We start from the raw sequence: 21,903 nt of genomic DNA on the forward strand, positions 1-21,903 counted from the left end.
ACGAATGAAACGCCGATAGAAATTAGCGAAACCTAAAAAGCGCTGCAACTCGACACGTGACCTTGAACGGGCCAATCACTGACAGCTTGGACCTTAGCGGAATCCATCTGAATGCCTTCAGCGGAAATAACGGAACCGAGAAAAGTAACGGAGGAGACATGAAAAGAGCACTTCTCAGCCTTTACGTAGAGACAATTCTCTAAAAGGCGCTGTAGAACACGTCGAACGTGCTGAACATGAATCTCGAGTGACGGAGAAAAAATCAGGATATCGTCAAGATAGACAAAAACAAAGATGTTCAGCATGTCTCTCAGAACATCATTAACTAATGCCTGAAAAACAGCTGGCGCATTGGCGAGACCAAACGGCAGAACCCGGTACTCAAAATGCCCTAACGGAGTGTTAAACGCCGTTTTCCACTCGTCCCCTCTCTGATGCGCACGAGATGGTAAGCGTTACGAAGGTCCAACTTAGTAAAGCACCTGGCTCCCTGCAGAATCTCGAAGGCTGATGACATAAGGGGGAAGCGGATAACGATTCTTAACCGTTATGTCATTCAGCCCTCGATAATCCACGCAGGGGCGCAGAGTACCGTCCTTCTTCTTAACAAAAAGAACCCCGCCCCGGCCGGAGAGGAAGAAGGCACTATGGTACCGGCGCCAAGAGACACAGACAAATAATCCTCGAGAGCCTTACGTTCGGGAGCCGACAGAGAGTATAGTCTACCCCGAGGAGGAGTGGTCCCCGGAAGGAGATCAATACTACAATCATACGACCGGTGAGTCTCTGTCGACTACGGCCTGCGCCTACCCGGCGACCTGCAGTCTGTGGCCGCTTCTCCAGTTGTTTCCCTCTACAAGTCTAGAGGATTTCTGTTATTCCGTTTTGGACTTAAATAAACTCTGTTTCTGTTAAGTCGCTTTTGGGTCCTCTTTCACCTGCATGACAGAAGGAACCGACCAAGGAATGGACCCAGCGACTTCAGACGCTCGTTACACTGCCGTCGAGATCCAAGGAGCCATGCTCGGCAGACACGAGCAGGAATTGTCCGCTGCTCGCCATGCCGTGGAGAACCTGGCCGCTCAGGTTTCCGACCTCTCTGGACAGTTCCAGAGTCTACGTCTCGTGCCACCTGTTACTTCCTGGCCTGCCGAGCCTCCAGAACCTAGGGTTAATAACCCACCTTGCTACTCCGGGCAGCCCACTGAGTGCCGCTCCTTTCACGCAGTGAGATTGTGTTCTCTCTCCAACCCCACACATACTCTAGAGAGAGAGCTCGGGTTGCTTACGTCATTTCACTCCTTACTGGCCGGGCTCGAGAATGGGGCACAGCTATCTGGGAGGCAAGGGCTGATTGCTCTAACAAATTCCAGAACTTTAAAGAGGAGATGATTCGGTTTTTGACCGTTCAGTTTTTGGTGGGGAGGCTTCTAGGGCCCTGGCTTCCTTATGCCAAGGTGAACGGTCCATAACGGATTATTCCATTGAGTTTCGCACTCTTGCTGCCTCTAGTGAGTGGAACGAGCCGGCGCTGCTCGCTCGTTTTCTGGAGGGACTCCACGCAGTGGTTAAGGATGAGATTCTCTCCCGGGAGGTTCCTTCAGATGTGGACTCTTTGATTGCTCTCGCCATCCGCATAGAACGACGGGTAGATCTTCGTCACCGGGCTCGTGGAAGAGAGCTCGCATCAACGGTGTTTCCTGCTCCGCATCGCAACCATCTCCCTCCTCTGGCTTTGAGACTGAGCCCATGCAGCTGGGAGGGATTCGCATCTCGAATAAGGAGAGGGAACGGAGGATCACCAACCGCCTGTGCCTCTATTGCGGAGTTGCTGGACATTTTGTTAATTCATGTCCAGTAAAGCCAGAGCTCATCTGTAAGCGGAGGGCTACAGGTGAGCGCAACTACTCAAGTCTCTCCATCAAGGTCCTGTACTACTTTGTCGGTCCACCTACGCTGGACCGGTTCGGGTGCTACATGTAGTGCCTTGATAGACTCTGGGGCTGAGGGTTGTTTCATGGACGAAGCATGGGTTCGAAACATGACATTCCTTTCAGAGAGTTAGATAAGCCTACGCCCATGTTCGCCTTAGATGGTAGTCATCTTCCCAGTATCAGATTTGAGACACTACCTTTAACCCTCACAGTATCTGGTAACCACAGTGAGACTATTTCTTTTTGATTTTCCGTTCACCGTTTACACCTGTTGTTTTGGGTCATCCCTGGCTAGTATGTCATAATCCTTCTATTAATTGGTCTAGTAATTCTATCCTATCCTGGAACGTTTCTTGTCATGTGAAGTGTTTAATGTCTGCCATCCCTCCCGTTTCTTCTGTCCCTACTTCTCAGGAGGAACCTGGCGATTTGACAGGAGTGCCGGAGGAATATCATGATCTGCGCACGGTCTTCAGTCGGTCCCGAGCCAACTCCCTTCCTCCTCACCGGTCGTATGATTGTAGTATTGATCTCCTTCCGGGGACCACTCCTCCTCGAGGTAGACTATACTCTCTGTCGGCTCCCGAACGTAAGGCTCTCGAGGATTATTTGTCTGTGTCTCTTGACGCCGGTACCATAGTGCCTTCTTCTTCTCCGGCCGGGGCGGGGTTCTTTTTGTTAAGAAGAAGGACGGTACTCTGCGCCCTGCGTGGATTATCGAGGGCTGAATGACATAACGGTTAAGAATCGTTATCCGCTTCCCCTTATGTCATCAGCCTTCGAGATTCTGCAGGGAGCCAGGTGCTTTACTAAGTTGGACCTTCGTAACGCTTACCATCTCGTGCGCATCAGAGAGGGGGACGAGTGGAAAACGGCGTTTAACACTCCGTTAGGGCATTTTGAGTACCGGGTTCTGCCGTTCGGTCTCGCCAATGCGCCAGCTGTTTTTCAGGCATTAGTTAATGATGTTCTGAGAGACATGCTGAACATTTTTGTTTTTGTCTATCTTGACGATATCCTGATTTTTTTCTCCGTCACTCGAGATTCATGTTCAGCACGTTCGACGTGTTCTACAGCGCCTTTTAGAGAATTGTCTCTACGTAAAGGCTGAGAAGTGCTCTTTTCATGTCTCCTCCGTTACTTTTCTCGGTTCCGTTATTTCCGCTGAAGGCATTCAGATGGATTCCGCTAAGGTCCAAGCTGTCAGTGATTGGCCCGTTCCAAGGTCACGTGTCGAGTTGCAGCGCTTTTTAGGTTTCGCTAATTTCTATCGGCGTTTCATTCGTAATTTCGGTCAAGTTGCTGCCCTCTCACAGCTCTTACTTCTGTCAAGACGTGTTTTAAGTGGTCCGGTTCCGCCCAGGGAGCTTTTGATCTTCTTAAAGAACGTTTTACGTCCGCTCCTATCCTCGTTACTCCTGACGTCACTAGACAATTCATTGTCGAGGTTGACGCTTCAGAGGTAGGCGTGGGAGCCATTCTATCCCAGCGCTTCCAGTCTGACGATAAGGTTCATCCTTGCGCTTATTTTTCTCATCGCCTGTCGCCATCTGAGCGCAACTATGATGTGGGTAACCGTGAACTGCTCGCCATCCGCTTAGCCCTAGGCGAATGGCGACAGTGGTTGGAGGGGGCGACCGTTCCTTTTGTCGTTTGGACAGACCATAAGAACCTTGAGTACATCCGTTCTGCCAAACGACTTAATGCCCGTCAAGCTCGTTGGGCGTTGTTTTTCGCTCGTTTCGAGTTTGTGATTTCTTACCGTCCGGGTAGCAAGAACACCAAGCCTGATGCCTTATCCCGTCTGTTTAGTTCTTCTGTGGCTTCTACTGATCCCGAGGGGATTCTTCCTTATGGGCGTGTTGTCGGGTTAACAGTCTGGGGAATTGAAAGACAGGTTAAGCAAGCACTCACGCACACTGCGTCGCGCGCGCTTGTCCTAGTAACCTCCTTTTCGTTCCTGTTTCCACTCGTCTGGCTGTTCTTCAGTGGGCTCACTCTGCCAAGTTAGCTGGTCATCCCGGTGTTCGAGGCACTCTTGCGTCTATTCGCCAGCGCTTTTGGTGGCCGACTCAGGAGCGTGACACGCGCCGTTTCGTGGCTGCTTGTTCGGACTGCGCGCAGACTAAGTCGGGTAACTCTCCTCCTGCCGGTCGCTCAGACCGCTCCCCATTCCTTCTCGACCATGGTCTCACATTGCCTTAGACTTCATTACCGGTCTGCCTTTGTCTGCGGGGAAGACTGTGATTCTGACGGTTGTCGATAGGTTCTCTAAGGCGGCACATTTCATTCCCCTCGCTAAACTTCCTTCCGCTAAGGAGACGGCACAAATCATTATTGAGAATGTATTCAGAATTCATGGCCTCCCGTTAGACGCCGTTTCAGACAGAGGCCCGCAATTCACGTCACAGTTTTGGAGGGAGTTCTGTCGTTTGATTGGTGCGTCCGTCAGTCTCTCTTCCGGGTTTCATCCCCAGTCTAACGGTCAAGCAGAGAGGGCCAATCAGACGATTGGTCGCATACTACGCAGCCTTTCTTTCAGAAACCCTGCGTCTTGGGCAGAACAGCTCCCCTGGGCAGAATACGCTCACAATTCGCTTCCTTCGTCTGCTACCGGGTTATCTCCGTTTCAGAGTAGTCTGGGTTACCAGCCTCCTCTGTTCTCATCCCAGCTTGCCGAGTCCAGCGTTCCCTCCGCTCAAGCGTTTGTCCAACGTTGTGAGCGCACCTGGAGGAGGGTGAGGTCTGCACTTTGCCGTTACAGGGCACAGACGGTGAGAGCCGCCAATAAACGCAGGATTAAGAGTCCAAGGTATTGTTGCGGCCAGAGAGTGTGGCTTTCCACTCGCAACCTTCCTCTTACGACAGCTTCTCGTAAGTTGACTCCGCGGTTCATTGGTCCGTTCCGTGTCTCCCAGGTCGTCAATCCTGTCGCTGTGCGACTGCTTCTTCCGCGACATCTTCGTCGCGTCCATCCTGTCTTCCATGTCTCCTGTGTTAAGCCCTTTCTTCGCACCCCCGTTCGTCTTCCCCCCTCCCGTCCTTGTCGAGAGCGCACCTATTTACAAGGTACATAAGATCATGGACATGCGTTCTCGGGACGGGGTCACCAATACCTAGTGGATTGGGAGGGTTACGGTCCTGAGGAGAGGAGTTGGGTTCCGTCTCGGGACGTGCTGGACCGTTCACTCATCGATGATTTCCTCCGTTGCCGCCAGGATTCCTCCTCGAGTGCGCCAGGAGGCGCTCGGTGAGTGGGGGTACTGTCATGTTTGTCATTTATTATCATGTCTTGTCCCTGTGCTCCCCATGCTATTCGTTTCCCTCTGCTGGTCTTATTTGGTTCTTTCCCTCCTTCTATCCCTCTCTCTCCCCTCCCTCTCTCACTCTCGTATTATTTACTGACTGAGGATGACCCATGTATGTTTGTTCTCCCTGTCGTGAAGGGTGGCATGGTGCCCACCTGATGCTGGATAAGAATAGCTGAGAGGACCAGATGGGTTATAAGAATGCTTTGTTCTGCTTTACTCTGTTTTCCAGGACCAAAGTTTTATTCCACACTTTGCAACACATATTAAACCCATGTTATTGTCAGATAGAATACTGAGGGTCCCCAAGGAGAGGGCTTGTTAGCGTAGGAAGGATTTTTAATATGGTTAGCATCTATTAGATTATACGTTTTTAAATAGTATTATATTTAACAGGAATATAGGACATCTATGAGGAGTTAGGATTATTGTTGGGATTAAGATAGATTGATTAAGGAATTTGGAGAAAAGCCGCTCATAGACATTTTTTTTCTAAAAGAGGGTCCATGGGTTTGTAGTTCCCATGTAGTTCAAATTTGGAAAACATGAGAAACATACAGAGGAGCCCTCCCACGCACCGCAGAGACCTTGAACTTGGGAGAGCAGAGAAGTTAGAGGGGGGGCCAGGAAGAGCAAAAAGATAACATAGTGGGTAAATAAGTTTCTAAATGGGTCAGAATGGGAGCTGTAGATAGAGGAGGTATTTGGCATAAAGGGAATCTACCTGTTTTACCTAAGTCACTGTTTAAATATGCTGCTGTATTGATACATGGGCAAAGCCATGTATCAACAGGGGGGATGGTAGGAACACATGAGGAGGTTGTTCATTAATCAAACACGTATGTCAAAAGTTTTATGCCCAGCAGGAGAATTAGAGGGAGGTGGCACACGAGATTCAACCAGGAGACTGGATCTGGATCCAATCATTGAAGAAAAAAAACTGGAAGCAGCCTCTGTGGGAGGGACCATTCCAAGTACTACTGGTGACTGCCTTCGCGGTGAGAATAGCCGAAAGAGCTACCTGGGTACATGTCACACATTGTAAGGGGGTGAGTCATACTGGCACTGTCGAGCGGTCACAGGGGAAGGAGAGGAACCGTGACCCATATGGAACGGGGGTCAAACTCCTTCTGAAGATTCCCTATACCTGACCTTTCCCCAGCTGTGAGCGTTCATAGAAGTGAAGTGATGGCTTGGCCTCTGGCTGTTGATATGTTCTCGGGGAGAGGGTGGGGCTTCACGTGTGCACTGACCGTCCTGAGCTGTTTTATTGTGGGGGCCATATTCCTGATTCACCATGATCCCCCGGAGAGTGCCAAAGAGGATAATTTGACTCATGTGCTAGATGAGGGAAATGGGATGTTACCAAAGATTCTCAAAAGGTCACTGAAACAAAACAGTAAGGATGTGAGGGTGGAATTGGGCAAGGATCTCTCGGTAGAATTTTGTGTAGATCAATTGGAGTCATTCACCCCTTGGCAGTCTAGAACCATGGGACTCTATGGGAAGTATTTGTGTAAATCACCAAATTGATCGTGGACAGGTCATAGCTCACACTGAAAGGGATGGCTACGTAAACCCATACACTCAATTTGGGACCAGGTGGAGTATAGTAAGGGAATGCATGTATGGTAAAGCTGTTCATGAAAGCAGGAATGCCAAATAAAATAAAATGGGCCAGTGTCGACATCTGGTGGTTGTGTGGGGAATGAGTTTGTGCGGTATTGCCGACTGATTGGAATGGACTATGTGCTTTAGTACATTTAGGAAGGCCTTTTACACTCATACAACACCAAGACATGAAGTTAGCAAAACGAGAGAGAAGAGATGCTCCATCTGGGTCTTTTGACGACATATATTGATAACATTGGGGTGCCACGAGGTGTGCCGGATGAGTTCAAGGCAAGAAATCAGATACTAGCAGGATTAGAGTCAAGCATTTTTTAGAGTCAAGCAATGTAGACTGGATTAATTATATTTATTATAATCAACAGCGCTTTATCAATTATTCCAGAGATGCGATTAAAGGTTTGGCAGAACAGACTGAAGCAACCAGCCTGATGGCTTGGCAGAATAGAATTGCATTGGATATGTTATTGGCTGAAAAGGAAGGGGTATGTGTGAAAGTTATTGTTTCCAGGACTATAGAGAGATCAATGACACTACAGATGGGGCCGTTATGGGCCAATTCCATGTTCCGACCCGTGGCATATCTACAGAGGAAGTGGACGAATCTGGATCTGTCATTTGTGGGGAATTTATGTTTGATGAGGCTAGTGTTGAGATGAAGGGGAATTAGATTGTAATTTGTTTCCATGATTAAACTGTTTTTAATGAAGGTCGTGACGAAAATCCAGAAGGAAGAGTTATGATTCTGATGTAGGTTTAAAAACAGTTGGAGTTAAGGTTAGAATTGATTAATGAAATGTGACGAGTTGGATAAACATTTATAATTGATTTGTTGATTATTTGTCTATTCATATGATAATCTGATAAACCTATATAAAAAGGTTAGTTAAATTCGTTTATACTTATATTTTTATGATTAAATAAAACTAGATGTAGAATTGAATGTATAATATTTGATCAAAGGGAGGATTGATAGTGGAAAATATAGTTTAGATGATCAATTATGTATTCGTTAATGATTAGAAACCATTTATTCTAATACTATTATGTTATGATATGAAAAGTAAAGGTTATTGGTTAAGCTGTTACTGAAAATGTAAGCAGAACTAATTTGATTGTCTGTGCCTCTTGGGAAGGTCAAGGGGAGAAAAAGCTTTTCAGACAAGATAAGAATGTTTGGGTTTTATTCCATTGTTGAGAGAAATCTGTATCTTTTAGACAGGTTGTAATGTCTGGTTTATGAGGGGAGTAGAAAGCATCTCCGGACCTAAACAAAAAAACAACGGGGCTATCGTGGGAAACTGATGATGTCATTTTGAGTTTATAACCTGTGGAAATCTGTGTATGGGTTAGTACTCTCTGGAATTAAAACGCTCTTTAACCTGGCTTTTAAGACTGGTCTCAATCTACTTCATGCATAATTAATGAACTTACAACTCATTAAATGAATTAGAAATGAGTGCTAATTGGTATTGGCAATTAAAACATTAAAGGAATTTAAAATTCCTCTATCTGTTATGCAGGTGAATGAGGACCCAAAAGCGACTTGGCGAAAACAGAGTCTTTAATCCAGTAAAGTAAATATTCAATACTCCTAGACAAATCGGAGCGGTAAATAAAGCATAAAGAACAATTCCACTCGTAATGACGAGAACAGACTGGAGACTCGATCATAAACTGCAGGTTGCCTCGGGAAGGCACTTGACCGTAGCAGACTCAGACACCTGCTCACCACGCAGCATCTGAGGGAAACACGACACGACAGGGCGATACAAAGACACAGCACGGTGAACAATATACAAGGATCCGACAGGACAGAAACGGAAAACAAGGGGAGAAATAGGGACTCTAATCAGGGGAAAAGATAGGGAACAGGTGTGGGAAGACTAAATGATTGATTAGGGGAATAGGAACAGCTGGGAGCAGGAACGGAACGATAGAGAGAAGAGAGAGAGAGAGAGAGAAAAAAGGGGAACGAACCTAAAAAGACCAGCAGGGGAAAACGAACAGAAGGAAAAGCAAAATGACAAGACAATATAAGACAAAACATGACACTATCAGCTATCCAATTGCACCACAGAGACTTGTGGTGTATTTGACCCTGACGCTTGATCGCTGGCCATTTGTGCTCTCATCCAACTGTACATGGAGTTTACGAAACAACAACACTTTGTTCCAATGGTTGTGTTAACGTGCATCGAAGGTGCAGCAACATTTTCAAGGAAGTAGACCTGTAGTTTTCTAATATTTGTTAGCTTTTTGAATGGCCTTAAAAGGGAAAAAATGTAGTGCAATGTTCTGTCAGCGCAACATTATATTGAAAGGCATCTGGCAGGAGTAAATTCAGCCACAATCTCAAATATATTCTGATAAATATATATTTTAAACAACTGCATTTTCACAAATGTAATATATAATCGCCAAGCCCATTCAAAATAATAAGGGGACTGACTCTGGAAGAATGATGAAGTGGCTAGTCACTTTCATGGCATATAGGCCTACATGTACACACAAACACACTGAACAAACATTGTCCTTCTCGCGAGATAAATATAAATGCTAAGGTTATTCATGCCAGATTGACATCATTTACGTTGTCATACTATCCAGATTAATAAGAATAAATTATATGTTCCTTGGAGAACACAGAATGATCAAGCTATTGAGGAACAGAATATCAGAGACCATTGACAGCCATTTTACCAGTAGGTATAGCAACTTGTCATCTTTCATGTTCAACAACACACCAATCACATGTGACAACAGGAAACACAGCAGGTCAAAAGCAAGCTTACTGTAAGGCCAGGAAGGTCTTCCATATGACTAGAAACAGATAGACAGCATCCCTGGTGGGCTCAAATCACCAACTTTTAAATTAAGAGTCTAACTCACCAACCAATTGCACCACAGAGACTTGTCATATCCACATCATGGAGCACAACAAACTAAAACTGACGTCCCTGGGTGGGCTCGAACCACCAACCTTTAGATTAACAGTCTAACGCGCTACCAATTGCGCCACAGAGACTTGTGGTGTATTTGACCATGACGCTTGATCGCTGGCCATTTGTGCTCTCATCCAACTGTACATGGAGTTTACGAAACAACAACACTTTGTTCCAATAGTTGTGTTCACGTGCATTGAAGGTGCAGCAACATTTTCAAGGAAGTAGACCTGTAGTTTTCTAATATTTGTTAGCTTTTTGAATGGCCTTAAAAGGGCAAAATGTAGCGCAATGTTCACAGCGCAACATTATATTGAAAGGCATCTGGCAGGAGTAAATTCAGCCACAATCTCAAATATATTCTGATAAATATATATTTTATACAACTGCATTTTCACAAATGTAATATATAATCGCAAAGCCCATTCAAAATAATAAGGGGACTGACTCTGGAAGAATGATGAAGTGGCTAGTCACTTTCATGGCATATAGGCGCACATATACACACAAACACACTGGAGCAAAATTGTCCTTCTCGGGAGATAAATATAAATGCTAAGGTATTCATGCCAGATTGACATCATTTACGTTTTCATACTAGCCAGATTAATAAGAATAAATTATATGTTCCTTGGAGAACACATAATGATCAAGCTATTGAGTAACAGAAGATCAGAGACCATTGACAGCCATTTTACCAGTAGGTATAGCACCTTGTCATCTTTCATGTTCAACAACCAATCACACCAATCACATCATGACAACAGGAAACTCCACTGTACATGGAGTAACAGTCTAACGAAACAACAGAGACTTTGTTCCAGTGGTTTGTGCTCTCAAACTGTGCATGGAGTTTACGAAACAACAACACTTTGTTCCAATGTTGTGTTAACGTGCATCGAAGCAGCAACATTTTCAAGGAAGTAGACCTGTAGTTTTCTAATATTTGTTAGCTTTTTGAATGGCCTTAAAAGGGCAAAAATGTAGCGCAATGTTCGTCAGCGCAACATTATATTGAAAGGCATCTGGCAGGAGTAAATTCAGCCACAATCTCAAATATATTCTGCTAAATATATATTTTAAACAACTGCATTTTCACAAATGTAATATATAATCGCCAAGCCCATTCAAAATAATAAGGGGACTGACTCTGGAAGAATGATGAAGTGGCTAGTCACTTTCATGGCGTATAGGCGTACATATACACACAAACACACTGGACCAACATTGTCCTTCTCGCGAGATAAATATAAATGCTAAGGTTATTCATGCCAGATTGACATCATTTACATTGTCATACTATCCAGATTAATAAGAATAAATGATATGTTCCTTGGAGAACACAGAATGATCAAGCTATTGAGTAACAGAAGATCAGAGACCATTGACAGCCATTTTACCAGTAGGTATAGCAACTTGTCATCTTTCATGTTCAACAACACACCAATCACATGTGACAACAGGAAACACAGCAGGTCAAAAGCAAGCTTACTGTAAGGCCAGGAAGGTCTTCCATATCACTAGAAACAGACAGCATCCTGGGTGGGCTCAAATCACCAACTTTTAAATTAAGATCTAACTCAAACCAATTGCACCACAGAGACTTGTCATATCCACATTGGAGCACAACAAACTGAGAACTGACTCGTTTAGATTAACAGTCTTAACCCTGAGAGACTTGTGGTGTATTTGACCCTGACGCTTGATCGCTGGCCATTTGTGCTCTCATCCAACTGTACATGGAGTTTACAAAACAACAACACTTTGTTCCAATGGTTGTGTTAACGTGCATCGAAGGTGCAGCAACATTTTCAAGGAAGTAGACCTGTAGTTTTCTAATATTTGTTAGCTTTTTGAATGGCCTTAAAAGGGCAAAAATGTAGCGCAATGTTCATCAGCGCAACATTATATTGAAAGGCATCTGGCAGGAGTAAATTCAGCCACAATCTCAAATATATTCTGATAAATATATATTTTAAACAACTGCATTTTCACAAATGTAATATATAATCGCCAAGCCCATTCAAAATAATAAGGGGACTGACTCTGGAAGAATGATGAAGTGGCTAGTCACTTTCATGGCGTATAGGCGTACATATACACACAAACACACTGGACAAACATTGTCCTTCTCGCGAGATAAATATAAATGCTAAGGTTATTCATGCCAGATTGACATCATTTACGTTGTCATACTATCCAGATTAAAAGAATAAATTATATGTTCCTTGGAGAACACAGAATGATCAAGCTATTGAGTAACAGAAGATCAGAGACCATTGACAGCCATTTTACCAGTAGGTATAGCAACTTGTCATCTTTCATGTTCAACAACAACCCAATCACATGTGACAACAGGAAACACAGCAGGTCAAAAGCAAGCTTACTGTAAGGCCAGGAAGGTCTTCCATATCACTAGAAACAGAAAGACAGCATCACTGGGTGGGCTCAAATCACCAACAAAATTAAGAGTCTAAACTCAACAACCAATTGCACCACAGAGACTTGTCATATCCACATCATGGAGCACAACAAACTGAGAACTGTCGTCCCTGGGTGGGCTCGAACCACCAACCTTTAGATTAACAGTCTAACGCGCTAACCAATTGCGCCACAGAGACTTGTGGTGTATTTGACCCTGACGCTTGATCGCTGGCCATTTGTGCTCTCATCCAACTGTACATGGAGTTTACAAAACAACAACACTTTGTTCCAATGGTTGTGTTAACGTGCATCGAAGGTGCAGCAACATTTTCAAGGAAGTAGACCTGTAGTTTTCTAATATTTGTTAGCTTTTTGAATGGCCTTAAAAGGGCAAAAATGTAGCGCAATGTTCGTCAGCGCAACATTATATTGAAAGGCATCTGGCAGGAGTAAATTCAGCCACAATCTCAAATATATTCTGATAAATATATATTTTAAACAACTGCATTTTCACAAATGTAATATATAATCGCCAAGCCCATTCAAAATAATAAGGGGACTGACTCTGGAAGAATGATGAAGTGGCTAGTCACTTTCATGGCGTATAGGCGTACATACACACACAAACACACTGGACAAACATTGTCCTTCTCGCGAGATAAATATAAATGCTAAGGTTATTCATGCCAGATTGACATCATTTACGTTGTCATACTATCCAGATTAATAAGAATAAATTATATGTTCCTTGGAGAACACAGAATGATCAAGCTATTGAGTAACAGAAGATCAGAGACCATTGACAGCCATTTTACCAGTAGGTATAGCAACTTGTCATCTTTCATGTTCAACAACACACCAATCACATGTGACAACAGGAAACACAGCAGGTCAAAAGCAAGCTTACTGTAAGGCCAGGAAGGTCTTCCATATCACTAGAAACAGAGAGACAGCATTCCTGGGTGGGCTCAAATCACCAACTTTTAAATTAAGAGTCAAACTCACCAACCAATTGCACCACAGAGACTTGTCATATCCACATCATGGAGCACAACAAACTGAGAACTGTCGTCCCTGGGTGGGCTCGAACCACCAACCTTTAGATTAACAGTCTAACGCGCTAACCAATTGCGCCACAGAGACTTGTGGTGTATTTGACCCTGACGCTTGATCGCTGGCCATTTGTGCTCTCATCCAACTGTACATGGAGTTTACGAAACAACAACACTTTGTTCCAATGGTTGTGTTAACGTGCATCGAAGGTGCAGCAACATTTTCAAGGAAGTAGACCTGTAGTTTTCTAATATTTGTTAGCTTTTTGAATGGCCTTAAAAGGGCAAAAATGTAGCGCAATGTTCGTCAGCGCAACATTATATTGAAAGGCATCTGGCAGGAGTAAATTCAGCCACAATCTCAAATATATTCTGATAAATATATATTTTAAACAACTGCATTTTCACAAATGTAATATATAATCGCCAAGCCCATTCAAAATAATAAGGGGACTGACTCTGGAAGAATGATGAAGTGGCTAGTCACTTTCATGGCGTATAGGCGTACATATACACACAAACACACTGGACAAACATTGTCCTTCTCGCAGATAAATATAAATGCTAAGGTTATTCATGCCAGATTGACATCATTTACGTTGTCATACTATCCAGATTAATAAGAATAAATTATATGTTCCTTGGAGAACACAGAATGATCAAGCTATTGAGTAACAGAAGATCAGAGACCATTGACAGCCATTTTACCAGTAGGTATAGCAACTTGTCATCTTTCATGTTCAACAACACAAATCACATGTGACAACAGGAAACACAGCAGGTCAAAAGCAAGCTTACTGTAAGGCCAGGAAGGTATTCCATATCACTAGAAACAGAGAGACAGCATCACTGGGTGGGCTCAAATCACCAACTTTTAAATTAAGAGTCTAACTCACCAACCAATTGCACCACAGAGACTTGTCATATCCACATCATGGAGCACAACAAACTGAGAACCACCAACCTTTAGATTAACAGTCTAACGCGCTAACCAATTGCGCCACAGAGACTTGTGGTGTATTTGACCCTGACGCTTGATCGCTGGCCATTTGTGCTCTCATCCAACTGTACATGGAGTTTACGAAACAACAACACTTTGTTCCAATGGTTGTGTTAACGTGCATCGAAGGTGCAGCAACATTTTCAAGGAAGTAGACCTGTAGTTTTCTAATATTTGTTAGCTTTTTGAATGGCCTTAAAAGGGAAAAATGTGTAGCGCAATGTTCGTCAGCGCAACATTATATTGAAAGGCATCTGGCAGGAGTAAATTCAGCCACAATCTCAAATATATTCTGATAAATATATATTTTAAACAACTGCATTTTCACAAATGTAATATATAATCGCCAAGCCCATTCAAAATAATAAGGGGACTGACTCTGGAAGAATGATGAAGTGGCTAGTCACTTTCATGGCGTATAGGCGTACATATACACACAAACACACTGGACAAACATTGTCCTTCTCGCAAGATAAATATAAATGCTAAGGTTATTCATGCCAGATTGACATCATTTACGTTGTCATACTATCCAGATTAATAAGAATAAATTATATGTTCCTTGGAGAACACAGAATGATCAAGCTATTGAGTAACAGAAGATCAGAGACCATTGACAGCCATTTTACCAGTAGGTATAGCAACTTGTCATCTTTCATGTTCAACAACACACCAATCACATGTGACAACAGGAAACACAGCAGGTCAAAAGCAAGCTTACTGTAAGGCCAGGAAGGTCTTCCATATCACTAGAAACAGAGAGACAGCATTCCTGGGTGGGCTCAAATCACCAACTTTTAAATTAAGAGTCAAACTCACCAACCAATTGCACCACAGAGACTTGTCATATCCACATCATGGAGCACAACAAACTGAGAACTGTCGTCCCTGGGTGGGCTCGAACCACCAACCTTTAGATTAACAGTCTAACGCGCTAACCAATTGCGCCACAGAGACTTGTGGTGTATTTGACCCTGACGCTTGATCGCTGGCCATTTGTGCTCTCATCCAACTGTACATGGAGTTTACGAAACAACAACACTTTGTTCCAATGGTTGTGTTAACGTGCATCGAAGGTGCAGCAACATTTTCAAGGAAGTAGACCTGTAGTTTTCTAATATTTGTTAGCTTTTTGAATGGCCTTAAAAGGGCAAAAATGTAGCGCAATGTTCGTCAGCGCAACATTATATTGAAAGGCATCTGGCAGGAGTAAATTCAGCCACAATCTCAAATATATTCTGATAAATATATATTTTAAACAACTGCATTTTCACAAATGTAATATATAATCGCCAAGCCCATTCAAAATAATAAGGGGACTGACTCTGGAAGAATGATGAAGTGGCTAGTCACTTTCATGGCGTATAGGCGTACATACACACACAAACACACTGGACAAACATTGTCCTTCTCGCAAGATAAATATAAATGCTAAGGTTATTCATGCCAGATTGACATCATTTACGTTGTCATACTATCCAGATTAATAAGAATAAATTATATGTTCCTTGGAGAACACAGAATGATCAAGCTATTGAGTAACAGAAGATCAGAGACCATTGACAGCCATTTTACCAGTAGGTATAGCAACTTGTCATCTTTCATGTTCAACAACAACCCAATCACATGTGACAACAGGAAACACAGCAGGTCAAAAGCAAGCTTACTGTAAGGCCAGGAAGGTCTTCCATATCACTAGAAACAGAGAGACAGCATTCCTGGGTGGGCTCAAATCACCAACTTTTAAATTAAGAGTCAAACTCACCAACCAATTGCACCACAGAGACTTGTCATATCCACATCATGGAGCACAACAAACTGAGAACTGTCGTCCCTGGGTGGGCTCGAACCACCAACCTTTAGATTAACAGTCTAACGCGCTAACCAATTGCGCCACAGAGACTTGTGGTGTATTTGACCCTGACGCTTGATCGCTGGCCATTTGTGCTCTCATCCAACTGTACATGGAGTTTACGAAACAACAACACTTTGTTCCAATGGTTGTGTTAACGTGCATCGAAGGTGCAGCAACATTTTCAAGGAAGTAGACCTGTAGTTTTCTAATATTTGTTAGCTTTTTGAATGGCCTTAAAAGGGCAAAAATGTAGCGCAATGTTCGTCAGCGCAACATTATATTGAAAGGCATCTGGCAGGAGTAAATTCAGCCACAATCTCAAATATATTCTGATAAATATATATTTTAAACAACTGCATTTTCACAAATGTAATATATAATCGCCAAGCCCATTCAAAATAATAAGGGGACTGACTCTGGAAGAATGATGAAGTGGCTAGTCACTTTCATGGCGTATAGGCGTACATATACACACAAACACACTGGACAAACATTGTCCTTCTCGCGAGATAAATATAAATGCTAAGGTTATTCATGCCAGATTGACATCATTTACGTTGTCATACTATCCAGATTAATAAGAATAAATTATATGTTCCTTGGAGAACACAGAATGATCAAGCTATTGAGTAACAGAAGATCAGAGACCATTGACAGCCATTTTACCAGTAGGTATAGCAACTTGTCATCTTTCATGTTCAACAACACACCAATCACATGTGACAACAGGAAACACAGCAGGTCAAAAGCAAGCTTACTGTAAGGCCAGGAAGGTATTCCATATCACTAGAAACAGAGAGACAGCATCACTGGGTGGGCTCAAATCACCAACTTTTAAATTAAGAGTCAACTCACCAACCAATTGCACCACAGAGACTTGTCATATCCACATCATGGAGCACAACAAACTGAGAACTGTCGTCCCTGGGTGGGCTCGAACCACCAACCTTTAGATTAACAGTCTAACGCGCTAACCAATTGCGCCACAGAGACTTGTGGTGTATTTGACCCTGACGCTTGATCGCTGGCCATTTGTGCTCTCATCCAACTGTACATGGAGTTTACGAAACAACAACACTTTGTTCCAATGGTTGTGTTAACGTGCATCGAAGGTGCAGCAACATTTTCAAGGAAGTAGACCTGTAGTTTTCTAATATTTGTTAGCTTTTTGAATGGCCTTAAAAGGGCAAAAATGTAGCGCAATGTTCGTCAGCGCAACATTATATTGAAAGGCATCTGGCAGGAGTAAATTCAGCCACAATCTCAAATATATTCTGATAAATATATATTTTAAACAACTGCATTTTCACAAATGTAATATATAATCGCCAAGCCCATTCAAAATAATAGGGGACTGACTCTGGAAGAATGATGAAGTGGCTAGTCACTTTCATGGCATATAGGCGTACATACACACACAAACACACTGGACAAACATTGTCCTTCTCGCAAGATAAATATAAATGCTAAGGTTATTCATGCCAGATTGACATCATTTACGTTGTCATACTATCCAGATTAATAAGAATAAATTATATGTTCCTTGGAGAACACAGAATGATCAAGCTATTGAGTAACAGAAGATCAGAGACCATTGACAGCCATTTTACCAGTAGGTATAGCAACTTGTCATCTTTCATGTTCAACAACACACCAATCACATGTGACAACAGGAAACACAGCAGGTCAAAAGCAAGCTTACTGTAAGGCCAGGAAGGTCTTCCATATCACTAGAAACAGAAGACAGCATTCCTGGGTGGGCTCAAATCACCAACTTTTAAATTAAGAGTCAAACTCACCAACCAATTGCACCACAGAGACTTGTCATATCCACATCATGGAGCACAACAAACTGAGAACTGTCGTCCCTGGGTGGGCTCGAACCACCAACCTTTAGATTAACAGTCTAACGCGCTAACCAATTGCGCCACAGAGACTTGTGGTGTATTTGACCCTGACGCTTGATCGCTGGCCATTTGTGCTCTCATCCAACTGTACATGGAGTTTACGAAACAACAACACTTTGTTCCAATGGTTGTGTTAACGTGCATCGAAGGTGCAGCAACATTTTCAAGGAAGTAGACCTGTAGTTTTCTAATATTTGTTAGCTTTTTGAATGGCCTTAAAGGGCAAAAATGTAGCGCAATGTTCGTCAGCGCAACATTATATTGAAAGGCATCTGGCAGGAGTAAATTCAGCCACAATCTCAAATATATTCTGATAAATATATATTTTAAACAACTGCATTTTCACAAATGTAATATATAATCGCCAAGGCCATTCAAAATAATAAGGGGACTGACTCTGGAAGAATGATGAAGTGGCTAGTCACTTTCATGGCGTATAGGCGTACATACACACACAAACACACTGGACAAACATTGTCCTTCTCGCGAGATAAATATAAATGCTAAGGTTATTCATGCCAGATTGACATCATTTACGTTGTCATACTATCCAGATTAATAAGAATAAATTATATGTTCCTTGGAGAACACAGAATGATCAAGCTATTGAGTAACAGAAGATCAGAGACCATTGACAGCCATTTTACCAGTAGGTATAGCAACTTGTCATCTTTCATGTTCAACAACACACCAATCACATGTGACAACAGGAAACACAGCAGGTCAAAAGCAAGCTTACTGTAAGGCCAGGAAGGTCTTCCATATCACTAGAAACAGAAAGACAGCATCCCTGGGTGGGCTCAAATCACCAACTTTTAAATTAAGAGTCAAACTCACCAACCAATTGCACCACAGAGACTTGTCATATCCACATCATGGAGCACAACAAACTGAGAACTGTCACGTCCCTGGGTGGGCTCGAACCACCAACCTTTAGATTAACAGTCTAACGCGCTAACCAATTGCGCCACAGAGACTTGTGGTGTATTTGACCCTGACGCTTGATCGCTGGCCATTTGTGCTCTCATCCAACTGTACATGGAGTTTACGAAACAACAACACTTTGTTCCAATGGTTGTGTTAACGTGCATCGAAGGTGCAGCAACATTTTCAAGGAAGTAGACCTGTAGTTTTCTAATATTTGTTAGCTTTTTGAATGGCCTTAAAAGGGCAAAAATGTAGCGCAATGTTCGTCAGCGCAACATTATATTGAAAGGCATCTGGCAGGAGTAAATTCAGCCACAATCTCAAATATATTCTGATAAATATATATTTTAAACAACTGCATTTTCACAAATGTAATATATAATCGCCAAGCCCATTCAAAATAATAAGGGGACTGACTCTGGAAGAATGATGAAGTGGCTAGTCACTTTCATGGCATATAGGCGTACATATACACACAAACACACTGGAAAAACATTGTCCTTCTCGCGAGATAATATAAATGCTAAGGTTATTCATGCCAGATTGACATCATTTACGTTGTCATACTATCCAGATTAATAAGAATAAATTATATGTTCCTTGGAGAACACAGAATGATCAAGCTATTGAGTAACAGAAGATCAGAGACCATTGACAGCCATTTTACCAGTAGGTATAGCAACTTGTCATCTTTCATGTTCAACAACACACCAATCACATGTGACAACAGGAAACACAGCAGGTCAAAAGCAAGCTTACTGTAAGGCCAGGAAGGTCTTCCATATCACTAGAAACAGAGAGACAGCATTCCTGGGTGGGCTCAAATCACCAACTTTTAAATTAAGAGTCAAACTCACCAACCAATTGCACCACAGAGACTTGTCATATCCACATCATGGAGCACAACAAACTGAGAACTGTCGTCCCTGGGTGGGCTCGAACCACCAACCTTTAGATTAACAGTCTAACGCGCTAACCAATTGCGCCACAGAGACTTGTGGTGTATTTGACCCTGACGCTTGATCGCTGGCCATTTGTGCTCTCATCCAACTGTACATGGAGTTTACGAAACAACAACACTTTGTTCCAATGGTTGTGTTAACGTGCATCGAAGGTGCAGCAACATTTTCAAGGAAGTAGACCTGTAGTTTTCTAATATTTGTTAGCTTTTTGAATGGCCTTAAAAGGGCAAAAATGTAGCGCAATGTTCGTCAGCGCAACATTATATTGAAAGGCATCTGGCAGGAGTAAATTCAGCCACAATCTCAAATATATTCTGATAAATATATATTTTAAACAACTGCATTTTCACAAATGTAATATATAATCGCCAAGCCCATTCAAAATAATAAGGGGACTGACTCTGGAAGAATGATGAAGTGGCTAGTCACTTTCATGGCGTATAGGCGTACATACACACACAAACACACTGGACAAACATTGTCCTTCTCGCGAGATAAATATAAATGCTAAGGTTATTCATGCCAGATTGACATCATTTACGTTGTCATACTATCCAGATTAATAAGAATAAATTATATGTTCCTTGGAGAACACAGAATGATCAAGCTATTGAGTAACAGAAGATCAGAGACCATTGACAGCCATTTTACCAGTAGGTATAGCAACTTGTCATCTTTCATGTTCAACAACACACCAATCACATGTGACAACAGGAAACACAGCAGGTCAAAAGCAAGCTTACTGTAAGGCCAGGAAGGTCTTCCATATCACTAGAAAGAGAAGGACAGCATTCCTGGGTGGGCTCAAATCACCAACTTTTAAATTAAGAGTCTAACTCACCAACCAATTGCACCACAGAGACTTGTCATATCCACATCATGGAGCACAACAAACTGAGAACTGTCGTCCCTGGGTGGGCTCGAACCACCAACCTTTAGATTAACAGTCTAACGCGCTAACCAATTGCGCCACAGAGACTTGTGGTGTATTTGACCCTGAAGCTTGATCGCTGGCCATTTGTGCTCTCATCCAACTGTACATGGAGTTTACGAAACAACAACACTTTGTTCCAATGGTTGTGTTAACGTGCATCGAAGGTGCAGCAACATTTTCAAGGAAGTAGACCTGTAGTTTTCTAATATTTGTTAGCTTTTTGAATGGCCTTAAAAGGGCAAAAATGTAGCGCAATGTTCGTCAGCGCAACATTATATTGAAAGGCATCTGGCAGGAGTAAATTCAGCCACAATCTCAAATATATTCTGATAAATATATATTTTAAACAACTGCATTTTCACAAATGTAATATATAATCGCCAAGCCTATTCAAAATAATAAGGGGACTGACTCTGGAAGAATGATGAAGTGGCTAGTCACTTTCATGGCGTATAGGCGTACATATACACACAAACACACTGGACAAACATTGTCCTTCTCGCGAGATAAATATAAATGCTAAGGTTATTCATGCCAGATTGACATCATTTACGTTGTCATACTATCCAGATTAATAAGAATAAATTATATGTTCCTTGGAGAACACAGAATGATCAAGCTATTGAGTAACAGAAGATCAGAGACCATTGACAGCCATTTTACCAGTAGGTATAGCAACTTGTCATCTTTCATGTTCAACAACACACCAATCACATGTGACAACAGGAAACACAGCAGGTCAAAAGCAAGCTTACTGTAAGGCCAGGAAGGTCTTCCATATCACTAGAAACAGAAGGACAGCATCCCTGGGTGGGCTCAAATCACCAACTTTTAAATTAAGAGTCAAACTCACCAACCAATTGGACCACAGAGACTTGTCATATCCACATCATGGAGCACAACAAACTGAGAACTGTCGTCCCTGGGTGGGCTCGAACCACCAACCTTTAGATTAACAGTCTAACGCGCTAACCAATTGCGCCACAGAGACTTGTGGTGTATTTGACCCTGAAGCTTGATCGCTGT

The 21,903-nt window shown here is 42.7% G+C and overlaps 11 non-coding genes across 11 annotated transcripts; all 11 read right to left on the reverse strand.

Annotated features, from left to right (window-relative positions):
• Positions 1 to 9,826: 9,826 nt before the first annotated feature.
• trnan-guu lies at positions 9,827 to 9,899 on the reverse strand. The gene has a single exon. It is a non-coding gene; the product is annotated as a tRNA-Asn (tRNA).
• Positions 9,900 to 12,363: 2,464 nt separating this feature from the next.
• Positions 12,364 to 12,437, reverse strand: trnan-guu. The gene has a single exon. It is a non-coding gene; the product is annotated as a tRNA-Asn (tRNA).
• An 872-nt stretch (positions 12,438 to 13,309) lies between these two features.
• trnan-guu lies at positions 13,310 to 13,383 on the reverse strand. The gene has a single exon. It is a non-coding gene; the product is annotated as a tRNA-Asn (tRNA).
• Positions 13,384 to 15,175: 1,792 nt separating this feature from the next.
• On the reverse strand, positions 15,176 to 15,249 carry trnan-guu. Its single transcript has one exon. It is a non-coding gene; the product is annotated as a tRNA-Asn (tRNA).
• An 872-nt stretch (positions 15,250 to 16,121) lies between these two features.
• trnan-guu lies at positions 16,122 to 16,195 on the reverse strand. The gene has a single exon. It is a non-coding gene; the product is annotated as a tRNA-Asn (tRNA).
• Positions 16,196 to 17,066: 871 nt separating this feature from the next.
• On the reverse strand, positions 17,067 to 17,140 carry trnan-guu. The gene has a single exon. It is a non-coding gene; the product is annotated as a tRNA-Asn (tRNA).
• Positions 17,141 to 18,010: 870 nt separating this feature from the next.
• trnan-guu lies at positions 18,011 to 18,084 on the reverse strand. Its single transcript has one exon. It is a non-coding gene; the product is annotated as a tRNA-Asn (tRNA).
• An 873-nt stretch (positions 18,085 to 18,957) lies between these two features.
• trnan-guu lies at positions 18,958 to 19,031 on the reverse strand. Its single transcript has one exon. It is a non-coding gene; the product is annotated as a tRNA-Asn (tRNA).
• An 871-nt stretch (positions 19,032 to 19,902) lies between these two features.
• On the reverse strand, positions 19,903 to 19,976 carry trnan-guu. The gene has a single exon. It is a non-coding gene; the product is annotated as a tRNA-Asn (tRNA).
• Positions 19,977 to 20,848: 872 nt separating this feature from the next.
• On the reverse strand, positions 20,849 to 20,922 carry trnan-guu. Its single transcript has one exon. It is a non-coding gene; the product is annotated as a tRNA-Asn (tRNA).
• An 872-nt stretch (positions 20,923 to 21,794) lies between these two features.
• On the reverse strand, positions 21,795 to 21,868 carry trnan-guu. The gene has a single exon. It is a non-coding gene; the product is annotated as a tRNA-Asn (tRNA).
• Positions 21,869 to 21,903: the final 35 nt, after the last annotated feature.

This window comes from Oncorhynchus gorbuscha, linkage group LG25 (assembly GCF_021184085.1).
Source record: "Oncorhynchus gorbuscha isolate QuinsamMale2020 ecotype Even-year linkage group LG25, OgorEven_v1.0, whole genome shotgun sequence".
Lineage (NCBI taxonomy): Eukaryota > Metazoa > Chordata > Actinopteri > Salmoniformes > Salmonidae > Oncorhynchus > Oncorhynchus gorbuscha.